Source organism: Rhododendron vialii, chromosome 3a (genome assembly GCF_030253575.1).
Source record: "Rhododendron vialii isolate Sample 1 chromosome 3a, ASM3025357v1".
Classification (NCBI taxonomy): domain Eukaryota; kingdom Viridiplantae; phylum Streptophyta; class Magnoliopsida; order Ericales; family Ericaceae; genus Rhododendron; species Rhododendron vialii.
The window spans coordinates 3,207,383-3,217,129 of record NC_080559.1 but is presented as its reverse complement, the minus strand read 5'-3'; the positions used below and the strand labels follow the sequence as shown (position 1 = coordinate 3,217,129).

At 39.3% G+C, this 9,747-nt stretch overlaps 2 pseudogenes; both read left to right on the top strand.

Moving 5' to 3' along the window:
* The first annotated feature begins 1,351 nt into the window (after nucleotides 1-1,351).
* On the top strand, nucleotides 1,352-3,542 carry LOC131319149 (SPX domain-containing protein 2-like; annotated as a pseudogene).
* A 1,913-nt stretch (nucleotides 3,543-5,455) lies between these two features.
* LOC131319139 (peroxidase 25-like) lies at nucleotides 5,456-9,249 on the top strand (annotated as a pseudogene).
* Nucleotides 9,250-9,747: the final 498 nt, after the last annotated feature.

Genomic DNA, 9,747 nt, shown 5'->3' with positions numbered 1-9,747 from the left:
AAACGCGCCTGAGGCGCATGGGAATCGGGATGCATCAAATATTTTCAAATCCTTTTTCAGTGATTTTTTTTAGTCCAAAATGGCTGGAGACTATAGAAGGCCAGCCTCGAAACATTATAATTGTTGTTCAGGCTGTTGTTGAGAGGTGGGATGGAGTTGAAGAACTACGGAGATGTATGAACAACAATGATTTGATGAAGAAGCCAGGGTGGAGCTGCGTTGAAGCCTAATGATTGATCCATGGTTTTTCTTCTAGAGATCGATCACTCCCTCAAATGCTAGAAATCTATTAAGCCCATGGATGTCATATGTTGGAATTAAATTGTTTTGTTTCCTTTTGAAAGTGCCTCGACCCCAAATTTTTTGTTCAAGATTTGTCTCATATAGACAAATAAATATGGGCTAACACAAGAACCAATGACCAATTTTTGACCTCCGGAGTTTTTTGCTTATTTACTTATCTTTTTGATCCAGAATAATGGAGTTCACAGTTAAAACATTTTTGCACTTTTGAGCATGTTGGCATGGAATTCAATGGTTCATTACATTGAAAGAGAAAAAATTGAATGCTCCTCGATTCAAATGCGCCTGAGGCGCAATTATGAAATGAGAGAAAAAAGAATGCGCCCGGGACACATTCAATTGTGCCTGAGGCACATTACAAAAAGAGAGAAAATGAGGATGTGCCTGGGCGCAACATAAATGCACCTAGGGCGCAATTGAATTGCGCTTGGGGCGCATGTGATGCAACAAATATTTGTAATCCCCCCTCGAGCATCCGAGTTTTAAAAATTTTATTTTGTATATACCTGATTTTGAATATTATTGATAATTTTTCATGTATAGCTACTTATAATCTTGATAATTTTGGTTTGATTTGATAAAAAAATGGTTATTTTACATTCTCATTTCTCAATTTCTTTCATAAATAATAAAAAAGCACGTGACAATAGAAGTAGCCTAAAGAAAAAAAAACAAAATGATTGGTAAACCTTAATTGCATCAGGCTAGAATCATTTCAAAGGACAAATGTAAAGTATTGGAAAGCAAAAACCTTGTGATATAATAAGTATAAGTTCCGATAAAAAATATGTCTATTAATCCCCCTGGTCAAAATCCTTTCTCCACCACTGGTTTAAAGCACTTTTTAAGTGGCCTTAATAAGCTATAACTATAAGCAGTGTCATAGTAAACCCCTGTACTCCCAAACTGTAAAGGCTGTTTGCAGCATTAACAAGCTGCGACCTCTATAAGCTGCGCTAAATGCTGCATTAATCTACCAGCTAGCTGGTGTTCCTTTCAAACCCACATCTATGTCCAAGAAGATTATACGATTCTTGTTAGAAAAAATTTCTCATTGGGTGGTTCTATGTAAATAACTATTGTCTCTGTTAAATTTCATCTCAATCCCTTTGATGTTCACGTGTCTAAAAAGTCAGGATGTAGTCTCGTTTGTCGTCGTGACTTCCACATTTTGGATTCCCACAGGCAATATCCAAACCTGGAGTGTATAAGTTCTCTGGTGGCTAGTTTCTTCCTCTCTTTTTTTTTTTTTGGTCAAACGGAAACTAAGTTCTTCCTCCTTTAGGTATTGAAAGATGTTCAATGATCACCGGACAATAAGGATGATCACTAGGTTGTAGTATCTCAATTTACCTCATGCATGGAGATAGGTTGTTGTTTATGTACACATTTTGTGATCTCAGCATTTGCCATGATGCGGAGAAAAATCTAAGATGTCTAATGGTTTTGTGAGGCTATTAGTCAGTTATTGTGGTTTCCACATCTCTGACTCTATAAGCATAGATAGTAAGATGAGACGATTTGGGTTTATATTCAAGGTCTAGTGAGGTAACATTTTCTTGTTGGGTTGGGCTACAGGGCTTGCAAGATAGAGTTGCAAAGGCAAGAGATTTGAGCAAAGAGATAAACATATGGAAGGAGACTGTGGAGTTCCATGGAGAGATGGTTTTGTCGGAGAATTACAGTGCCCTTAACTATACAGGTAGTTCCCATTTTCATTTTCCTTTACCTTTATGCAGAGTCTAGTACGGTAGTTAAATCATCACATGTTTTTTTTTTGTTACCATGACCACTATTGGAGCCAAAAGCTGCAATTTGACTGATGCTATTCAAATCATGGTACGGCCTCATGCATGTATTGTGAGAAGGGTTTGAAAAAAAGGAAATGCGTAAAAGTGGTGGATATTGATTTGAATCATCACCATAAAAGTGGTGTATTGGTATAAATGATCGAGCTTAGGAAAACGAAATGACATCAAACAGAGAGATTATGGGTATAGCTTCGAATTTCTGTGAGGCCCAGGTTTTGCAAACTTCAACTGCTCATTGAGCTTGGAGAGTTGGTAGAATCTGAATCTTCTATTGGCTGAAAACTTTATGGATCGTGCAAAGCATGGGTAATGATTCAATTGAAAGTTCATCTTACATTCCTATGTGCCCAAACCATCTCATTTGTCATGCCAACTTGTGGGATTTCAGGAGATCCCAAATCTTATCTATTTTTCTCCATTGGCTCAAACTGATTCATTTTCACCTCGAAATGCTGACAGGATTGGTAAAGATACTCAAAAACTACGACAAAAGAACCGGAGCTCTCATCCGCTCTCCCTACATTCAGAAAGTCTTGCAACAACCCTTCTTCACCAATGACTTGCTTTTCAAACTCATGAAAGAGTGTGGGGCGTTGCTTGATCGCCTCTTCCCCATAAACGAACCCCCAACTTCAACTGATCAGCTGGATGTTGGAGATGAAACCTCAACTTCTACCACGACTGAGAATGATGGCCTCCTTAGAGGTCCCAAGGAACTAGCAGAGATCGAGTATATGGAAAGCTTATATATGAAGAGCACAATCTCAGCGTTGCGCGTTCTCGTTGCACAATCACAGAAATTCGAAGCAAAAGCTCAACTGTCAGCGTGTTCTCGTTGCCATCACTCCAGGCTAATGGAATGGAGGACACGTGGAGTACAATTCCTGTTCTGGAACAAATAGCGAAGTAGTTATATGCTGCGGAAGGCATTACAAAAGTGTCAGTTCTGTAGCGTAATTTTGATTATCTTGTTATCTGTGTTCACGCATGTATTAGACACTACCACATGTAACAAAAAATGCATATTTTTCAGCCCACTTGTGTAAGCATAAGTCTGGAAATTTAGTGATCTGCCTTGATATTAATTCCAGTAATTCAGAGCTTACCACAAATTTGCATTGGAGCACCCAGTTAGATTAAAATAGCAGATTGAGAAATACACTTGTTGATGTGTATTTGGGTTGAATTAGATATGGTTCGTCTGTTTGAGTGTAAACCAGACACTGAGCTGAGCCAGTTCCTTCCGTTGGGAAATTTTCGGTCTAGAACAGAACTATTGAGCATGGTGAACGAGGCCAAACCAAACAGCATATAAATTTGGGTTGAAAATCAGACATGGTTTATCTATTTGAGTAACCAAACACTTGACTGAATCAGTTCCTTTGGTTGGACATTTTTGGTACGGAATAGAACTTTTGAGCATAAAGAACGGAACCAAACCGAACCACAGATTAACTTTTCTACTTCATCCTGCAGTGAAAATGGAAAAAATGAATCAAGAATCTCACAGTAGTTAATCTCAACAGTTTTAGTATAAAGAAAACTTGGTGGATACAGTCTTAAAGACAACATAAACTTAGAATTATTGCACTTGAAAATTTGGTGGTTATAAATTATAAACTATGCAAACGGGGAACCAAACTGACTATAATGGTTTATATTTAGCAAAACAACACCAAACTATTCCTAGAAAGGTCCAGAAGAATGGCGCCAAAAAATTCAGTATCTTTTGGATGGATTTCACACCTAGTATGAAATGGAGGACAGAGACCGTGACCACCCGATATATCAGGTCCTTCTCTAGCAGTATGACTCAGATGATTCCCAATGCGGCAATACTACTCGGATTGAAGTCATCACCATCTGCCAGCTGTTAATTTACTAGTTTGGTGTATTGTGAGCAATAAGTGTGACTCTCTGTCACTTTGTGTCTGAAGTGAAAAAAAAAAGGTTAAAAGTAAAGGTGAGAGAATATTGTTGCTTTGTCTTTACTCATTTAATTTCCTTTGAGAATAGTGAAAGTTGTTTGTCTTATGTAAGATACGAATATATGCTTGTCTCTCATGTAAGATATGATTGTCTATCCTTGTAAGTTATGCTTGTCTTGTTGTGAATTAATGTTTCTCCTTAAATCTATAAGAGGAGAAGCCCTTCAATATTGTAATTCGACTTGCCTGAATAATAAAATCTCGTGTGTTCCCGTATTCCCTACTTTGTGTTTGCACTTGAGGCTTATTGGTTGCTTATGTGAACAACAAGAAGACTATTGCATCAGAACAATGATGAAAACAAACTGCTATATTTGCCTGTGTGTTTATTTTTCACTTGCTGTCGATAGTCAACAGGGAAATGTTTGAAGTGCTGGAATGTGGATGTTTGTGGTGGTGGAGTTTGGTTCCTTGCTGTATTTCAGGACTTCTCTGGAAGCAAACTTAGTGAAGTGAATGAAGATGGAAGAAGAACAACAAAAGGACTTTATTATTCTTCAAAGTAGAAGTCGATCGACAGTGAGAACACAATCGAGTAGACGGTTACGTTACAAACTACTCCTAGAGCGAGAAAAGTAAAGTACAGATAAAAAGTAGAAGCCTTTGGGCGATTGAGTGGGCTCGTAATCGTTTTTAGTTCTTGTATTTATAGGCTGCAACTTCGACTTGAAATCCAAACTTGGTAGAATTCCCTCCCTTAATTTGAATCAAGCGGTTACTTCTTTTCTCCCTCTTCTTTCTCCACGTTTTTGGACAGGCGGTTACTTCACACGATCTCATGTTGTATTTGCTCCTTTCAACTGCCTTTGTTAACTGCTTCGTGCATGATCTGCTTGTAACTCGTCATTAGACACGTTTTGAGTTAAGAAAAACTTTCAACCGTCGATCAGTCCATTCGATTCCTTGATATGCATAACATCTATTTAAAACTAGTCCAAGTATTGTCGACACGTGTCACAATTTGACCTAGTCGACCAATATTGACTAATTTACAAAATTATGGTGTAACCAGTGCCACAGTTTTAATAAGACCAAGCACGGGAAATTTGCTGATGGTGTTGTGTGTGAAAATAGAAATTTTGGGATGTAAAGAGGAAAATGTATTCCGATTGTGGCAATTGAACAAGGGAGTTGGTGTACGATGGATGTGTGAAAAACACATTCCTTTCGTTCTTGGGAAGAATCTATGAACGTAAATACGTCATCTTTGAGCGAGAAGATCAAGTAAGTTGGCATAGTTTCAATACTTGGAACCATTACCAAGTGTGGAGAGTGCAATTCAATACACAAGACCAACTATTGCAGGTCTGCTCGCATGTGGAGAGCTAATATCTGTAACCAGAAGGGTGACACTCGGTATCTTCTGTTTTAATATACAATTATGCAAGACCTTTTGAAACGCTTATGACTCAGCATGCCACTTATATATCTTTGTGCCTTACAATGGCCTTGGGTTCACACCTCAAAAGATGGCACTTTTCTCATGTTCACATTAGGCAAGTAGGATTTGCTTAGGCACCACAATCCAAACTATGTTGCCAAGGGGCTATCCATACCTAGGTACCTCTGTCCTCCCCTTTAAGGAATTTTCAATCACATAAATCACCAGAGAATCTCAATGAACACAAAATCGGGGCGTTACCACAGAGTTGGGATTATATAAGGATGTAGATAATTATTTCGGTACAGAGGATCTCGTGCATCCCCATACAATCTGGATACCGCATAAGATGATAGGGGCTTTGAATTTCACAGTTTTCACCTAACGTTTTGTTGATCTGAACCATTTCTGTCTGATTACTCAATTGAACCAGGAAATGGCTTGAGGATAATAAACCTTATGTAGTGATTAAAGATGGGTGAAGATGGGGACTGGGGTGAGCAGATAATGTATGGCTACATGTACTGATGACTTTGCATGCTCCCAGCTTCCAAAATGCATTGAAATCTTGAAATAATCCTGCTGCCTCCCAGTATATAGCAACAAAGGCTAACTCTAGTAGTAACATATTACTCTCATGTTGCAGTCCAGAAAATTCATTAGAATTTTTGCAATATCCTACCTAATTAGGAACTGAAGTAAAGGCAAATATTGCGTGAGAATGATACTTGCATGTAATCAACCGACTCAAACAATCAAACACAAAAATAAAAAGTAAATGTGAACGCAATGACAATATTTGCTAGGAACAAAGGAAAAGAACAAAGTAGAGAGAGAGAGAGAGTTCTATCGCATCAAGTAGGAATAAAGCCAAGGCATCAAAGATAAGTGAAAGTTCCTTTCAAACTCTATATTCAGTGAACTCTCTCTCCCGCTCTCCAGTAACCGCATGAAACTCTAAAAGATAATCCACCATCTTAATTTTCCTGGTTTGGATACCACCATCTTCAATGGTCCCACACGTCTCCACAGAAAGGAAGGGACTACCTCAATGGGAAAAAAGCCCAAAAATGTGGAGAGAAAAACAATCAAAACTACAGTAGAAGCTTAATGGAGCAAATCGTCTATAAATAGTACTACTGGTGCAGGTGCACAATGAGTGTTGTGTTGATTTTTCTGCACTCACTAAGTACTGCAAATGGAGGTTGTTTTTTCAGTTTTGTTAGTGATATTGATAACGGGTTTTCATGTACAAGGCCAAGGAGGATTGAAAACAGGGTTCTATTCTTCTTCTTGCCCAAAAGCAGAGGAAATAATCAGGGCCACTGTTGAAGCACACTTCAATAAAGATCCAACCATTGCAGCTGGCTTGCTTAGGCTTCATTTCCTTGACTGTTTTGTTCAGGTAATGAATCTTTGAATCAACCCAAGGGTATTTCCAATTCTTTGAAATTAGGATTAACTACGGTGAAAACCACATGCCTACTCTCTCTCCAACACCATGATCTTGTCTTGAGATTCATGTATTTCAAGATTTTCACCACATTAACAGTTTGGAGTGCACTGGAATACCAGCTTAGTCGTGTGTTCCTTTTGTTCCCGCGCATCTGGCCAATAACATGCAGTCACATCATCAACTTTTCTTGAAAAAATATTCATCGTAACCATTATTAGCTACACGCATGATCACATAGAAGAACCACATATCTTCTTTTCTCTGAGGTTTTACTGTTGGCTGGAGCTTTGTGCACCAAAAATGACACTTTGTTAGTCCATAGGGCTGCGATGGTTCCATTTTGATAACAGGAGCTTCTGGTGATAGGAATGCATTGCCAAATCTTGGTTTAAGAGGGTTTGAAGTAATTGATGATGAAAAAACACATGCAGCTAGAGGCCTTGTGCCCGGGAGCTGTCTCCTGTGCTGACATACTAGCATTGGCTGCCCGTGATGCTGTTGTCTTGGTCTCTCTCTCTCTCTCTCTCTCTCTCTCTCTCTCTCTCTCTCTCTCTCTCTCATGGGCATACTACTTATACCTGATAGTTTGATAAAATGCCAACAGGAAGAAGAGACGGCAGGGTCTCTTCCAAAGCTGAAGCCTCAAATTTACCTTCTCCTACAGATTCCATTGCAGTTCAGAGGCAGAAGTTCATGGCTAAAGGCCTAGATGACCATGACCTTGTTACACTAGTTGGTAATGCTTTCAGTTTCTCTCAGTGAAGCCTATTCATAACTGTAAAACAAACGGAGTTGGTAGCTCTCAACTTGTTTTTGGCTCATTCGAGGTCCACTTTGTACCCAATCCAGATTCTTTAGAATGTTTTCACTTGTAATGGGGAATTGATGTAAAATGTAGTATTATTTTGTGGTACCCCCTTTTTTTTGTTTTGCAGGAGCACATTCCATCGGCCAAACAGATTGTTTGTTCTTCAGTTATCGTCTATACAACTTCACAAACACAGGCAATGCAGATCCAACCATTAATCAAGCATTCTTACCACAACTACCAGCCCCAAAGATGGTGATGGCTCAAAACGTGTGGCCTTGGACAAAGATAGCCAGTTCAAACTCGACGCAAGTTTCTTCATGAATGTGCGCAATGGCAACGGAATTCTAGAGTCGGACCACAGGCTCTTGGGAGAAGCTGCAACTGGTATAATCGTTCAGAACTATGCAGGCAGCATAAGAGGGTTGTTGACATTGAGATTTGATTTGGAGTTTCCAAAGGCTATGATCAAAATGAGTGGCATTGAGGTGAAGATTGGGGCATAGGTGGAAATTCGGAAGATGTGCTCAAAGTTCAAGTAGGTAGCAAATGGGAAGAGTTGTAAGATGCATAATGTGTGTGAAAACCTGTAAAAAGGTTTCATCAAAGTAATGAAGAAGGCAAAATTAAATATTTTTTTTGATGTGTTAGATATAGGGGTGCAGACACGTCGAATCGATTCGAACCCTGGGAGGCTCGGCTTAAGCACGACAAAATATTGGTCTAGCTCGAGTTTGGCTGTCTAAGACTTTCAGAGAGGTTGGGCTCAAGTGGATTCGGCTCGTTGAAGTTTAACAAACTGAATCGAGCTGAGCTCAGCATTGAGTTAGGGTCATTTAAAATTTTTGAAGCTCAGGCTCGGCTCATCAAAACTTGTAAAATTCAAATGAGCCGAACTCTGACTCGAGTTTGATGATTTTTATTTTACCGCAATGTATCAATATTACCTAACATAAGCCGAAAACTTAAAAAACACAAAATCCATCAAGAACACCAAAACCTTATCTGAGATCTCCACAACAAATGCATATATACCCCACTAAAATATTATCTATGAATAGTCCTCCACAAACTATTATTTATATTTTGATTCAAGGTTCGCGAGCCTAATCAAACCTTACACTTGAATGGTTTGGGCTTGTATAAATGAGCCAAATAATGAGGCTTCGGTTTGATTCGTTTATAGTAAATAAATAGAACTCGAATGAGCCCTTACCGAGCTGAGAATTGTTGGTTTTGCAGATTTGTTTTGGGTCTGTAAAGCTTCAATTGTGAACCACTATTTGGGAAGTTCAAACATAAATTGGCAGACTGATTCGGAAGGAGAGTTTATGCTTGAAGTCCCTGAACAATGACTGAAAAATAATTGAAATTGAAACTAAACTAATTAGAACCGAGAAAGGAGAGAGATGTACCTGTTCTTGTAAGATATGGGAGGGAGAAGAAAGATACCAGAGAATTCGAGAGAGAGAGGGGGCCGGCCGTCGGACAGCTTTTCACCATCTATCCTAAAACCAACCCGTGGTAGGGAAGGCTTCAATTAAGTTTTTATTGTCGCGAGAAATTACAGTTGGCCGCTTATAATTACCATTGGCCGCTTGAAATTGCGTCTGGCCGCCAAATACAGTAAGACGCGATCACTGTACACGATTCTTTTGTGCTTTACATGTATTATGGCCGCGCTAAATTACACTTGGCCGCTTATTACTACTCTTGGCCGCTTTAAATTGCGTTTAGCCGCCAAATACAGAAAGACGCGATCACTGTGCACGACTACATGTATTATGGCCGCGGGAAACTACACTTGGCCGCTTAAAACTACCCTTGGCCGCTTGAAATTGCGTCTGGCCGCCAAATATTGCAAAACGTCATCACTGTGCACGATTCTTTCTAAATACGTAAAGGCGTTATCACTGTGCACGACGAGGAGGGGAGAAAGGTGGGTTTATGTAAAGTCGTGGAGCTTTAAACGCGAGTTACGAATTCTCCAAAGGACATCG